Source organism: Bombus pyrosoma, linkage group LG10, assembly GCF_014825855.1.
Source record: "Bombus pyrosoma isolate SC7728 linkage group LG10, ASM1482585v1, whole genome shotgun sequence".
Taxonomy (NCBI): Eukaryota; Metazoa; Arthropoda; class Insecta; order Hymenoptera; family Apidae; genus Bombus; species Bombus pyrosoma.
Window position 1 is genome coordinate 712,829 of NC_057779.1, and position 16,889 is coordinate 729,717.

A 16,889-nucleotide genomic window follows, 5' to 3' on the forward strand; every position below is an offset into this window, starting at 1 on the left:
AAATTCGTACGGACAAAGAGTGTCTTCTCGTGGCAGGGTATCAGTATCCCGCCATTAGGCACAAATACCTTTCGAAATCCGTTCCGGGAGACAGGTTCCTCAATTTTTCAGCAAGCAACGGAGCCTCAAAGAGGCAGCCTCTTTTCACGGAACGGTAGACACTTTGCAGAAAGGTGCGTAGATTTTTTTCGCGAGGTCGTTTCGGCACATTCCTTTGCGTAGCGAAAGAGGATGGAATAGGGGCGGTAAGGAGATCGGGGAGGGCTTTGAATGCGAGACCGCGGAATAATTTATATGGAAAGTGAGAGAGACGCTTCTTGAGGAAGCATTGTGCTTGGACTTGAATTAAACATCACCCCCTTGACTGTGAGGTTCTGCCTGTGCCTCTTGGCGATGTCGTGACTAGGAGCTCCGGGATAAAGGGGGATCAATAGGGGCGCCAGGAAGTAGGGCTGCTACTATACAAACTGGCAAGGTATTTCTATGCCTCTAACTACGTATCCCATAGGACGTACCTGCGTAACGAGACAGAAACTACGACTTGGTTTGCTATCAGAGACCGATTTATTGATATTAGGCTCGCCGTTTCCCGCCACGAAACGAGATATACAAGATGTCAAGAAATATCGCCGAACATCAAAACCTCTGTTACGCATGTATTATTCTCTTAAGAAAGATAGTGATAATAAGGTTTGAACTTCTATTTTAAGTTTCAATTATTGTATAATATCGCAATATTAACAAATAAACAAGGCTGCCCTTACAATTATTTAATAATAGTTTCAAGAACTCATTATCTCAATAATGTAATAATGTTCCTGAAAACGTTTGACGACTACGACAATTCAGAATAATATTTTCTAACTAGAAATATTACGTAAATGAATCGTTCAGAAGCACTATAATATTAAATAGACTTCATCAAGCCATTTTCCTCAATTTATCGTACAATTTACTATCTAAAATCAGGCCTAATGAAACCAGCTTATTTAAAATACATTGAACATCAAACAAATTTCGTTCAATTCTCGTCCCCAACGTTAAAACGCACCATTTCTAGTGAGCATAATAAAACTTTAAAACTTTAAAAGCGGCAGGTTTATTGAAATAACAGTAGTAGGCAAATTAAAAAACACTGCAAAAAGATTTACGTCTTTGACTTTTATTACGGTTAGAGCGTACGGCTTGCGCGGTAAATACGATAAAACGGAAGAAATTTCCTCAGGTACGTTCTGTTCTGGCATTCATCGTCGCTGGAAACGAGTCGGTGCATGAAATAAATGCGCTTGATGAACCGACGCATAATGCATTGCACGAGAGATGCATTTTTCACGTTAATAAGAGATAACTTGCGGAGCGCACGTGTTTGATTTGCATTTTACTTTATTCGTCGAAAACTCCTTATCAATTTAAAACGACTCCGTGTTGCGACCACCAACACGAGAACCACTAACCAACTGGACACTTATCGGTGACCTGAATTACAGCGAATTTATAGTGACGTGCACAAGTCTTTGGTCATAATTCCATTTATAAATTTTAGGGCACTTTTAAAAATTAATTATTTCATTTAAAATTATAAGGAAATTATTAATATCTATAAGAATTATTATCTCGTTTGAAGTAATAACATATACAATATTATAGTAATAATCTTTATACATTTTTCGTTTGACAAAATTCACATTTTCTTTTTCTTGCCTATATCTATCGTGCTTTTCACGAATATTACATGTGTGCATTTCTGTACGTTCCAATTTTCAATAAATGGATAAATATCCATACATACTAATACCGTATTTCTTGTTCGCGGTTCGAAAATCGACAGAAATTTCTCAAATGCCCTACTAAGAAAAAAGCAAAACGTGTACAATCTGTCTGGCCAAATAATATTTCTGCACGTCACTGTACATCACATGCCCAACCCTGATAATTATACGTTGTTCAGATGCGATTTTTTTAAAGCTTAAAGGCACGTGGCGATAGCGTAACGGAGACGTCCGTCATATGGCCACCGAAACGTGCGCGCAACTTACGAGAAAATATGCCGCGAAATTAGCAAGTACGCGGAACATCGTAAATTCCATCGAGCAACCATCTGCCCAGAGAGTTAAAAACAAGACACAGCTTGGCTGGCTCTTAAATTTCACGTGGCACTCCTTTTCGTACCAACGTGAAAGATAAAGCTGACCGATGGCCGTGCTCTTTGCGTCGCTGCATCTGATTTTTTCGCGTGCTTCGCAAAGGACACTCTCCGCGCTCCCTTTCGCCGTCAGACAACCACCTTTCTAGTGGCGGAAGTACGAGTGTTATCTGCAACGCTTGACCGAGGCCAGACATTTCTCAAACAAAAAAGGAAAGAAATAAACGACGACGCCTGGCTGAAATGAACCGTGTTAGGACATATTCTCTGTCGAGCAGAAGTTTCAAACCATATATCGATGAACCGAACGGAAATTGCTTTATAAATTGCTCCGTAGTTCGTACGTTAGGGGGCTCTCTCAGATTTATGAGACACAAGATTGCATTTTTTCATGGAAAACACGACCAATTCAGTCTACATTACAGTATTTTTTACTTGGAAAACTGCCCCTGTTTTTTATGATTATAGCCCTTATGGGATCTCTGGCTGGATAAACAAATGACTGGTGTATCCGAAAATATATACCAATTATCATCTGGATTACTCAAAAGGCAAACTTATCAACTGCACAAATTGAAACAAGAAGAAAACTAACAATTACAGACACCATTTTTCAAAATTTATCTCGAAGCTTGTGATTTTTTATATTATTTTCTGGTAATAAATAAATTCTTGAAAATAAATAAAACGAGGCCAGAGAACCGACCGGAACTCTACTGTATTTTCGAGAGTATAAAGAAGAGGTAGACATGCTTTCAGAAAGAAATTTGACACACATCTAATAAGTCTAACGAAATATAAATAGCCTACCGATTCTCAAAACTCCAGAAAACATTTGTGAGAGCAGCCAAGGTGTTCACGAACCAAGTGACCGCAGGCAGAATTCTCTCTTTTATGGGCTGTTGTCATCGGCAACCTGTTCAAATACGTCGAAGAAGAAAGTTGACGGAGTGTGACGCGTCCTCGAGGTTCCAGGAAACTAATCCTTGTATTTCAGCAGGGGAAAAAGAGAATCGTGGCCGTGTTTTTGATCGGGCCGCAGTTTCAAGGTGCTTCCGCGGTCGAACGAAAGACCATCCTGAAATAATATTTGAGAGATTCGTTGTTGGAGAATCTCTCTTTGATGGAGGCTAACGCGCAGGAACAAATGATCAACAAATATATATACAAATCACTCGGACGCATTCGGACAAGAACATCCGCAGCTGCCTGACCCTGTTCCTGCTTCATTTGCATCCAGCTCGTCCGCGGTTTCACGTTGCGTTTCGAGCGTTCAGCATCGATTACCAAGGAATTGCTCAGGTGCGACAGAATGGAAATAATAACAAGCAGGTGCCAGCCTAATTAAATTTCGCACCTAACGCCATCCCTTGCGACACGCTACGACAATCTGGACATTTTTTTCCGTCATACCATATGTCTCGGCACGTGATATTCTACTCTAGAGTTGAGTTACGGTCTTTTTTTCTAGTTAAGCACCGTAACGACAGATTGAAACGGAAGAGTTAAATATCGTCTTATTATTGGAGTCTTTAGCTGCTGCACTATCTACGATTAATTTGAATATAGTGGAGTATGCTAATGATTTCATGACAAACGAATACTGTAACTAGCTGTTTCTACAAATTAGATCAAAATACTGCGATGAATATGGAAAAATTCTATCGATTGCTTTATGACAGGTACGATCGATTCTTTTTACTCCATCTTACTAATCTATTGATCTTTCTCTTTTTTCTTTTTTTTTTTTTTGAGAAGATTGATATATCTGTGACTAAAATGTTTAATTTTATTTAAATTGTCTACGTTTGTAACATCTTGTGACTTAGTTCAAATAATTAAGAAATGGATATGTCTAGTTGTAAATTGGAGTCAATATAATTTACAAGGAACAAGGAATTATATAAGGAATTATATGGTCTTCCATTCGATTAATCTTCATCCAATTTTTACGATTGCACTTGGTGAAAGATACGACACTTTCAAAGAACAACACGCACGATTTCGGGTACACCCCACTAGACAAGGGTGGGTTAAATCGTTCGAACAACACAGGGGGATGAAAGAATCGCGAAGTCACTACTCAGACCTCGCCTACTTGCCACGAAACACGGTGGAATATAAATTTATGGAAGATAAAGTTTGACGACGGCGATGGGAAGCAGAGCGGACCCGGCAATGGTTTCAATGCGCCCCAAGGCGTTTTACTTTTCGAAGAACTTTGTTTTCTCACCGAAATTCCGGCTGGCAGCTGCAACAACAGCAACGAGAGGCTATGCCTATCCTTTCACTCGAACTTTACCTTTATAAACCTCGGCCCCTGAACTTCCATGACAAAGTCCGCGCGCAGAATAACAGCAAGATGCAGAGAATCTCCGCGTACAGTTCGCAAGCGTATATAACCGATTTTTTCTCCTACTAGATAAGCACATAGCTACCAATCTCGGATCGTAGAAATTTCGAAAGTTTACTTTTGCTGACATGCCGTAGGCGATATCGAAAGGTGGAGTTGAAGGGAAATAATCGAGACGTTAGTATCACGAATAAAAGGCAACGGGAGCAAAATGGAGAACTCAAATAATGGATACAGAGGAAGCACACGATAAGTCACATTTTTCGATCTTAACGTGACGATCATATAGGCAAAATATGGCAAGTCTCAAACTTAATTCGTTATTTTCACTTTGCAAAATTTTACTGTAAAGCTTGGATCGTTATCACATATAATTCCGATCGATTAATCTTTTCATTGACAATTTCGATCAATTATTACGTTATATACGAGACTCGCGTCTATCCTTACGAACGGGAGCACATGTCAAATTAAAATTCCTCTTTAGTCAAGTCTTTCTCCTGTAATATTGAAATGAAAATGTCTTGTCGCACTCAAAGTACCTTTTGATAACGCGGCGTCGATCACAATGACGCGACGTGAAACGACTCGAATGAATAACTCTTAAACGCTCATGAGCGTGAAATTTCGTTAGCGTATAGAGTCCCGTCTCGTTTCGGTCGATACATGGTATTATTATTTGAAAAGCTCTTGCCATAATGTCGAGAACATTTGCTTTCCCGACCAAATATTTGCCGCGAGCCGCGGGACGATTTTAACATCTCAAAGCACACACTCTCGCCGCCACGCTATGACGAACTCTGTCTTTCTACTCTTTCTTTTTTCTGTTAATCCTTTTTTTTTTTTATTTGGAAAACCTTGTAACCATTGTGTACTCAAGAATGGTCTCTACGCGTACGGCCAGCGTACAATGTACAGAACCAACAAGCATCCATTGTTTCTATTGTTTGTCTATACGCCGCTCCGCGTTGTCTACGGATCTTTAATTTAAAACACGAATTTCCATACGGTTTCGTGGTTCCCGTGCCGGTTATCTTTCCAACCACCGCCATTCTCTCTGACTTCGTTGGATCGAAAATGAAACTGTTTATTTCTACACTAACTTCCCTTCGTCCTCTCTTTTCATATAGCCAGAATTATTTGAGATCACCCAAGCTCCGACAACTTGAAATTCAAGATCACCCAAGCTTCGACATCTTGAAATTCAATCTTAAACTTTGCACAGAGTAATCAAACTTATTACACATTAGGAGATATCGTTAGTCTTTAATATATTAAGAAAGAACGTTTTTCATTTTGGATTGAATTTTTCTCATTAAATCATTGGATAGTAATGTTATCCTATATTGTAGATTCGGAACATATTCTTCCTATGTAAAAATACATATTGTTACACGTATCAACGTATACTAGAACAAACTGATAGTACAAAAGAACAAGGTTCGAATAACGCTCCTTCTTCCTTTTATACTCACGTACAAGTCATCCCCGCCTCCCTAAATGAATTCCACCATTTACCGTATCGTTAAACACCTATTCTCTGGGCATCTATAGGCGACAATCAAACCGCCAATTCCTAAACCGCCCATAAACCAAAATCTATCGTCAGATAGACCACGTGGCCACCGGGTACATGGCCACAATGTGCCAACAAAGCCTCGTCCCACCAGAAGATTCACCGAAATCGGCAACGAACAATCGCCACAATCAACGAACAACCCCTGCTACGTCGTGGCGAACGCGTCGCGCCCCTACTATCTCTGAAAGATCGCGTGAAAAGTGCGAAAAGTTCGCTTTCTGCTCGTCCGGAATCCATCCGACAATTATCGCCGCGGGGATCACGCCCACGCACACACCAATGCTATATAGATATTCGTGAGGCTGAAAGACAGTAGAAGAGAGAACGAAAATGGAGAAACGTGAAGGCCAGAAGAGGAGAGGAAGGAAAAGATACTAAAGAGGGTGGCGGACCATAAATTATCGAGCGGCAACAATGAGAAGAGGAATCCTCCCTATCTGCATGGCGACACCATGGCCGAAAGACCAAATATTTACACTGGCCAGTGGCAAAACTCGAAAGTAATAGATTCGAGATGACTTTTCATTTAACCGAGCACAAAAGGTAGCCGGTGAGGCTGGGCGAATCTCTCAGCCACCCGCTGGCTTCCAGCCCACCAGGACAATATCCTTTTCTCTACCAACTGCGGAGCTTGGTCCACAGAAACGATTTTCACGGAACATCCGGAGGGGTGAAAATATGGTAGCTTTACTAGTCGCCGTTTGTCAACCGGGACGCTAATTGTTATTGCCCGCTAATTTCCCTGGATACGAGTCCCGAACCGCATCTAAACGACGACTGGGTGTTTGAAAACGCGCGTGCCCTATCTACCCGTGCGTCACGCAACTCCACGCTGTATCAATATGCATTTCGTCGCGCTATTGTACCGCTGCTCTTTTATAAGCATGTTCGCTGTGTGTCATTTGCAGCCCCTTTCTCATGCAGTCGCAAACTCGATTGGGGTTTGATGAACTGTGCGGTAAGAGGGCACGTTTCAAACGGTAAGGAACAGGGCTGAGGGTTATAGATATACGGGTGAGATTATTTTAACGTAAAAAGCTAATTTTGAAGGCGATGATTGAATAAATATTTGAAAAGATGGTATAATGGTAGATGAAGACAGTTTAGAATTAATATTTGTGTATACAAGTTATATTAGTAACTTTTGTAGATACTAGATACTTTTCATTATGTTGATAATAGTTGTTTATTCTGGAGTATGTATTATGTGTATTCGTTGCTACTGTTAATTACAATTTCACCTTGTAAGATTATGGCGCGTTTTCCATCTGTTCTTTTAGACCTCTTCTCCGTCACTGTAAGTTACTGGGTCACCATTAACAATACAATAATTACTAGCAAGGACACAGTCAGATACCTGGGCATGACCCTGGACAGGAGATTAACATGGAAAAAACACATCACAGACAAAACGAAGCAACTTAAGGATAAACTTAAAAAATTTTATTGGCTCACTGGCCGACGCTCCAACCTAAGCACGCAGAACAAAATTACCTTCTATAAGACCGTAATAAAACCTGTCTGGACCTCCGGAATCCAACTATGGGGAACAGCAAGTAATTCCAACATTGAAATACTTCAACGCTTCCAATCGAAAACGCTAGGATCCCTAATAAATGCACCCTGGTATGTCACCAACGAAGTAATACATCGCGACCTCAATATACCCACAGTCAAAGAAGAAATAACAAAATATAGCAACAGATATAGCAAAAGAATCAACAAACATCGGAACCCCCTAATTACTAAATCACTTAACACGTCGGAGCAGATCCGCAGGCTAAAAAAATACTACCCGTTAGACCTAAGCACAAGATTTAACTAGATATTTATATTAAGTAATATTTACTTATAATACTTATTTATAATTATACTTATCTATAATAAGTATTAACTTATTATAAATAATTAGCCATGTCACTGCGCCACGCCAGAGAAAATTACTGAAAATTCTCAATGCGAGAATTGATTGTAAATTACTAATAAATAAAAAAAAAACTGTAAGTTACTATATTCTATTGGACGATAAATGAACTGTTTAAACGTTGCATACATTTGATCAACTTCATAAATTGAAAAATGGGTAGGCAATAATTTCCCAAGGCTCCCAAAATTAGGCCATCTGTACAAAAATGTTTCAACCCAGTCTGATAATGAAATACTTTAATAATTTGGAAGTTAGAGACGAACGTATTCTTCTATATCATTTAAGACATCTTCCAACGAAGAAAAACATTAACGACGTTAATTATTAACGAGGATAAATGTATCAGAGTTTTATCTTAATAACGTTAATAAAGTTAATCGTCAACGAGGTTGATACTCAAAGTGATAACAAGTGCACGCCCGTAAGGCGGTCTCCATCCACAAACACGGGATCAAAGGGTTCGAGCAAAGGACGACGGAACGCGTACGATCTCCGCATAGCCACGATCTCGCTACCAAAGACGCTTTGTGAACTCTACTATCGTTTGTGCGAAAGAGAAACGTTAATTATTATCTCTTGCTAATTTCCCAGATGTCGTAGACATTGAGAGACAATTATCAAAAGCCACGTCGAGGGTCGACCACATGAAACGTTTACCCACGAATAAATGGGCCGACGATCTTTCCAGAAACGAACACTTCTCTGTCTACGCTTTAATTGCTGGACTATAGCCAACTTCTTAATATATGTTACTATATTAGAATTGTCTACTAGATATAAGCCGTATTAATAGCTGCGAGAAAATTGATAAAACAGACGCTTCTACGAAGTCATTTATGTTAATCGCTGTTCTTTAATAAAATTAAATTAAATGGTTCAATAAAATTAAATGGACAATACGTAGACACATAAATATACACTTGTTACACTTTTACTAAGCCGACAGAATTTTTGCGTTCACTTAATATCTCCCACCGATAATTACATACAATATAAAAAGAAATTCACAAGGATGCAATGATATAAAGAGAAAACGAAACTCTCTACTATCTTTCGTTTTTTGATGAAACGAGCGCGGCGGAAGATGATAAGATACCCTGTTTCTGATTACACGGTACATTAATTTACTTAATTTCCTCTCACAACCGCGACAATTACGCTGTCCCGTATCAAAAGCACCTAACTTTCGCTTCGTAACGTCGAAGACACAAGATACGTGGCAAACGTTAATCGTCCCGGATCGGTCTTTTCCGTTTCGTTGCTCCTCGTGGAAGACGCACGCCACTCGTGATACATTATTACTTCCTGAAAAGTGATCAAGACTCTTGACATGTTACACACGAGCTTCTCGAGTACGTGCACGAAAAAAAGGAACGAAGACCGAAGAAATCCGTATTACAATTTCAGAAGAACAGCTGTCCTTGACATTGAACATACTGCGGTATGCACGGCCACTTCCGGTCGAACGAGATCGCGCGCCACGTGGTCACGGAGGTGTGAGAGCAGCTGTGACTTTTAAGGAAGAAAGCCTTAACTTCTCGACCTCTTGGTCACCATCGACATCAATACCTTTTCCACCGTGGCCACGCAGCGGGAGAAACACCATCGACGACATCCTGACATTTACCAGCCCACTGCTTTTGTTCCTAGATTTATAGAGCAGGGACCGTCTATCTCTGTCTTTGATGCTTGTTGAAGATTGAACTTCTTTTTAACACCATATTTCTTCGGCTTCCTTATCGTTGTCGCTCGATATCGGCATTACGACTGCCTCGATACATCATTGATCTAAATTCCTAAGCTAATTATGGGAAGCTCTATCGCACGCGAACCTTCAAATCGCACGTGACTTTTAAAAAGGAGATGAGATTTATTGAGTTGATTTATTTCTGGTTTTTAGAGCATCGATGGATTCGAATGATTAAAACATTTGAAACGTTCGCTAAATAGATTTTGAATAGGCATGTACACTATCGTTCGTAAGTACACCGCCAATTTTTATGCACTTATGAGAAATTTAAAAGTGCAAGAATGCACAGAATACGCATAATTGTGCAGTATTTAAGATATACAAAGCTTAGTACCTATTACGATATTTAGTAAATAAAAGGAATTTCTGCCTAAGTTCTATGATTACTTTACTGCCTCTCCCTTATTCCTTTACTATTCGCAAGTAACAGGCACTTTGGTAAATTTATAGCAACAGCGTGTGAACTTTATCAAAATATACAAATTAATGATGAAACCTGATTTAAAACAAGTAAAGACTTTACAAAAACTGCATGCACCAGCGAGTAACCTCAGCAGCAGCAGAATGTGGATCAGAAAATATCGCCCGGCGGTATCATCTGACCTATCGAGGTGTCTGTGAAGGAAGAAAATCCGGATACCCGATGTACTACTTTGCCAAGGTCCCGGAACAGGGCAGAGATCCCAACAGACGGATCAAATTCCTACGGAGGAAGTGTTTGAACAGGACGCCTATACAACCCCAGGTCCGTTGCTAATGGCTGTGCACACTAGATCGAAAACAGCGACGTGGCCGCGCAATGTTCGCACACGGATACCTCAAGACCGTCATCGTCGTCGAGTATTAATGCGATAACTAACAATAACAAGATTCAGCCCTCTCTGGTGGGCCCTGAAACGTGGGCTACGCGCGCTGCAAACCGTGTCTATACGTGTGTCTATGTATTTTCGTGATTCCGCGATGCCTGCGGCACCGAGGATCCCTTTATAGGTCGGGACACGACGCACCGAGAACTTTGATCGTCGTGTTACACTGTGGCAAACCACCGATACAGTCGGGTCTGGATAATCCCTTTTCGAGTAGGGACCGAAGGGTACTTTACCTTCAGGCAGGTTTGCCCTCGTTCAACAATCCCTTCTCTACGTTCTTTCTCGCCTTAGGACACCAGAAACATGGTTTCACTGCGGGATTTCGCTTCTCATTACTGTAATAGACCGAACACGGGTTTCGTTATTTCACCACACCAAAATTATGATACCATCGTGTGCCGTTTCGTGCCTCTGATTTTTGCTGTTGGTTAAGTAACGAACGAGCAGACTCGCGTTCTTTCCATTTCCACACGAAAGTATCGAAGAACGCTTGTGGAAAGCTTTTACGAATATACGAATGCGTTTTATATGAAACATTTGGAGATTTCATTGAAATTGTAATGAAACTCGACTATCACGATTAGATTGGTAAAGTTCGAAACAAATGTGAAAATATATTTTGTTTATCTATTACTGCTGTTTAACTTGTAGGCACCGTTCTTATTCACGTTCAGTCTTAGGCTATGATCTGATCATGCTTAGAATGTGAGCTGGTTTTTGAAAAGCTGTACAATGTTAAGAAAGAAAGACGTCTTGGACTAATTGTATTACTCGGTATTAGCGTAGGTCAAAGTCAGCCTCCACTCCAATCCCTCTTGGATATCCTTTCTTGTCGTAGGATAAGAAAATACGACACTCGCACAAGATTTCCGTTCTCGTTATTATAATAAATGAAACGCGTGTTCTATCGTTTCGACAGAATTCTGCAGCCGCGGGGATCTCAATATAAAATCTGCGAGCAAGAACCGTGGGGAACAAGCTTTCTTCGAGGTAGTTTCAGATTTACGAGAGGTTTATCGCGAAAGTTACGAACGATAGCGAGCATCAAAGTTTTGCAAGCAAGGACGTACAGAATCACCGGGGATTTTTCATAATAAAATTATTAATTCTTGGTTCCTTCGTTGTGCTTTCACGGAAAAAAAACTTTCGTCTTTATCGTGCAGCAAAATCATACGATGGCGGGAAACTTCTGATACACGCGTGCGTTCTCGAAGCAAATTCTTGCGCACGAAAGGATCTCGTGCACGCACACCATCAATCTGAAGAAGAATTCCCTTTGACGGGGCATAAACGACAACCAGGAGAACGTTTGATCGTCGCGTTACACTTTAGCTAACCACCATCACGATGAAAAAGAGAGAACAGAGTAAGGATAATCCCTTTTCCGAAGAAAGATTCGAAGAGTTCGGAGTCGAAGTCTCACCTCGAGGCAGGCAGGTGCTGCACGAACATGGAGCACCCTTTTTCAACATTCTTCTAGGGAAGACAACGTCTCAGTGACATTGTTGACCCTCTGCCCCTCTGCCACATGTCGTTTCGCATATGGCGCACGTTCTCCGCGGCTGTTATTTTTATACAGTTCTCGTTTGATGAAATTCCGCACGCGGTGAAGGTAGATACCACGATGACAGATTGGAGGCTGGGACCGCGAAAGATTACAGCTGCGTTCGAGTCAACCAGGGGCAGATTCGTTAAAAATCCGGAAGAAGTTCTTGCATCGTGAAAAAGAAGACACGTGCACGATACGAAGCACGATATACGTCAGATTATGTGCTAATAAAGTCGATGGAAAAACTATTTGGCGCTTGTAATATGTTTGCAATGCGATGCTGCAGTCATCGAAATTTTATAAGTATTTCGATCTTGTTGTCAAGTATCAGAACATTTACAGAGAGTGAGATAAACCTCAGACAATTATTTGATAATGGTTAAAACCCTTGATAATCATTGTCTAATTTGGAAATTTTATAAAGGCAGATAAATATCGTGGAATCTTAAAACGAAAAAGCTACTCATATATTCAATGTTACAATAATGTTACAATCTCACTTCTATGTGTAACTGAATCTCATCTTATTTATACCGCTCTCGTCATAACAAACAAAAAGAATTTGTAATACGAAGTAGATGTTTCACTTAGAATTAAAACGAGAAGAATCTGGTATACCGGTAAGAACTTGTTCATGTTTTATTCAATCTTGAGATAGTTTCTAACGTTAGAAAAATACTATTGGATCAGAAACGACCGGAAGAATGCAGCAAGCGTAATGAAACGAAAAAGAAGTAAAACTACTTCGAAATATCGTCTTCTATTCCATACCTAACATGTTTCGTTCCACGATCTATTTCATGGTATCTGCATATCGTCCAAAATACATCCATTTAGAGATTAAAATGGATGATCCGTTCAAATTCGACGAAAATTCCATTACGTATGCCAACTACGATTTCCTGATGCATCCAGGTTGGTTCTTCGTGTTGTTCGATAACCGAAGCTGGAGAAAGGATTAATATAGACGATGAGGAGCATAAAGTCAATCGTGTGAAGTCTCGCGTAAAGTGCGCTCCGTTTATGGAAATCGACGTAGTTTAATCAGAAAACTGCAGGGAACGGGGATCGCGTAAGTACCCTATATCGGTGGAATGTAGGGGCATTTAAGTAGATGGAGGGTATAGACCCCTGTCTACTCCATTTGCTTTCAGCCCGAGGGACCTTCCCGATATATATCCCAATATTCCTGGTAACAATGATGAATCACTGCAGAGCACCTCTTGCGCAAGAAGTTGCACATCCACTGCGCTTGTAACGTCACTTTGCCCTCTCTCTTCTTCTCTCTTTGGCTATGTTTTCACCATGCGTTCTGTTCCTCTTTCTCTATTCCCTTCATGATTCCCTCAAATTCTCATAGACCTGCTTTAACCGTAATAATGCGTTCCAGTGTCCGACGCGGTTACGTAAATCCTGATGTAACAGTCGGATAAATAAGTGCATCCCATATTCCTGGCATTAATACTTACTTTGAAAACTTCCGTGCATTTGCTTTTGTAACAAAAAAGAGAACGGTATTCGCCGAAAAATACAACAGGCAATTTCGAAGGAACTGCGAGATTGCGTTTCGAGATGCCTCGAGAACGACGTGTTTGAGATAGGGTGGATCTTTCAAGTATTACGAAGATTTAAAGGATGGCATGTTCTCCATCGTGCATACAGCTCTCACTCAGATTAAATTGTATTTGTTATTGTATACGTAGGTGATATCCTACTGTATGATATTTGGTATGGTTCTATACTTTAGTCACTTATGATATAACTGTGTAAATATATTGTTACGAATATTTAATATAATATGGAACCTCTAAGCCAACGTATATTGTGGCAGAAATTAAAAAGACTACCTTTGCCGACACCCAGAATATTGATTGAATTGAAAAAACATTCAGTCGTAACGAGTATTCCAAGAATATCTCATCTTATATTGTATAAAATTGAATAGCAATATTAATATCAATAATAATAGATATAAGTACTTTACTTTAAATATTTTATATATTTTTGCGCATTATATGCATCCTATAGATTTTTGAAATCTTAAAGTTCCCAAAAATACGTAAACATCTGCGGTTTAGTCATAAGAAACAGAATTATAATCGATCACAGTTTCTTTCTTTCTTTGATTTGAAAACTAGAAACCAATAATTCCTATAGATACTAAAAATATCTGTATATCAGTAGAATAATACAATAATAAAATACACTGGTAACGTTATAATTAAATAAAATAAAATTCGAAAAATATAGATACATTTCCATACATATTATTTAACCTATTTAATTCAACAAATCATTAAATGATTTCAATTTACTCAGATCATCTTCTCGAAACAACAGGTACATAATTAACGCACGTTCTATTCGGATATTCGACGAGATAATTCATAACGCAGATAATTGTATACATATTTGGTATCAACTCGAAAATTGACGATCATCTATAACAGTCGGAGAGCAAAATAACACCGAGTGTTTTAATCTATCCGTCTCGCCATATAAAACGTTGCGGGAACGTATAATGCATGACAAATCGTTTGTCCCTTGTTTGCAAAACAACGTAATCGCATGTATACAGCTAACCAGCCATCGTTATACTATAATACATTTCTTTCGCGAAACAGCGTTCTAGGGTTCATCCTTACAACGTTTCGTTAAATCTTCATCCAACAGTTGTTAACAGTTCATCTCACACGCGTATGGAAGAAGAACACATATGAGGAACGAAAGAAGAACGTGACTATTTATTGGTACAATAAATCAGCAGCTGAAACGCGTTCACGGCGACCAATTAGCAGTGGATGTTAAGATCGCTGGGTCAGAGCCCATGTAATAATGACGAATCAGTTCGGAGCCGGTCTGGTGGCATGGCTGACTGCCTCTTATTAATAAATTCGCTTCCCATGCGACGTCCTATGAATCATTCGATAGGCAACAGGGGAGATTCTATTAGACTGATTGGTTTATGCCTCTATGGTTCAACTCGTGCCTATTCGTCTTCGTTCTTAGCAGCAACAAACACATTTTTGGCCTGGCTATTCCTTCTCTATACCGAACCAGCCACGAATATCCAAGTAGGCAGCCGGATATTTGCTTAAAGCATGGCACCGCTTTATAGTCGTGCGTAGGAAAACAGTTTATACTCGTCTCTCTTCGGTATCGGCCGGGAGAAAAAAAGATGTGGAGACGCTGAGACTCCAAGCATGGAGCATCGATAAACGTAAGAATGTGTTTTCATGGCTCAATAAAAACGTAAGAATAAGCGCTCTACTTTGAATCGAACCACCGTGAAAGAAATATCGCATCTATCGTCCAGTATTTTCAATGTTGAAATTTATAATCAAATTATTACTACAGTAAAAATTTGTTCAATAAACGTAAATGACGATTAAGTAGTAAGTAGTATAATTCATTGATAATTATGCAGTATGTCTAATGACTTCTTCCAATCTTGATTATTTGACTCTAATTTTATCTATTTTTGCGAAATGATGAAAAATTTAAAAATTTAACGCCTTCTTAATAAAATAATAAAAAATATATTAATTTCTCGTACTTTCTCAATTAGCTTTTTGTATTAATGCTAAAATAAAGCTCTAAGAAAAAAAAGATTACGATCAAACAGACAAAAATTGGAAAAAATCTCCAAATTCCATAATTGTCAATTAATACAAAAATCATTAAATAGACCCACACGACCATACTCAAATGCTTAACAATACAAGCTACCATTTGATCTCCATTCAACCTAGTTTGAAACTCGAACATGTTAATTTCGAAAACATTCGCCATTTTTTATGTTTCAGAATAAAATAAGAGAGGTTAGGGAAAGAGTTTGCACAGGTCCAATCCGTTTAACGTTCACTGCCTAAATGCTCACGTCACTAGTGATGTAGGCTTCTAGCCTACTTTACGTTAAATCATACTTCATTCTGGATGGGATTATCTCCCCTAATTTATTGACTTCGTTCCTAACTGAAGAGTCTGAAATCCCCATGACTTGAAGCTAACATTGTTTTGCAGGGGCAAAACTCGTATAGGGATATGCTAAATCATCGTGCGGTTCAAGCTCGAGTAATATATACATACCGCGTGTTTGTAATCGTCGCTGACAAGATACTTTATGCATATTCGTCACGGAGAGAATAATTGATGAATTGCCGATGAAAGATAATTGGGAATACGTATCTTACGACATGCCGCCGCGCCGACGAACAATGTTGTATCGAATATCTATACTGCTACGATAAATTGAAGTAAATATGTACGTAGAAGTATGTGTTTGTGTTTGACTTACGTGCAACATTCTCCATCGAAGCGACGTGAAGGTTGAAAACTTTTGTCTTTTGTTTAGATTACGGGCAATACTATGTACGAAGCTTATTGCACCTTTTTCTGCAAATTTGTCTGTCAAAAATGAATTATTTCTGGAAAACAATGATGACTATGCTTTCTCAATGAAGATACTATTGATTATAGCTTGCTACAAGTATATGTTACAATTTATATTCGTAAATAGCGGTAAAATGAATTCGAAATTACACGCTATAGCATGTAAATTTTTAAACGATGCTGTAAATAGTAAATATCCTAGACGTTAGTTCTGGTTTACTTACATGTAAAGAAAAAGGTAGATGTTTCTTTCTGATTAACTATTCCTTATTAACATGAAAATTAAGATAATTACATAAAACGAAATCTTACACAAGCGAATACACG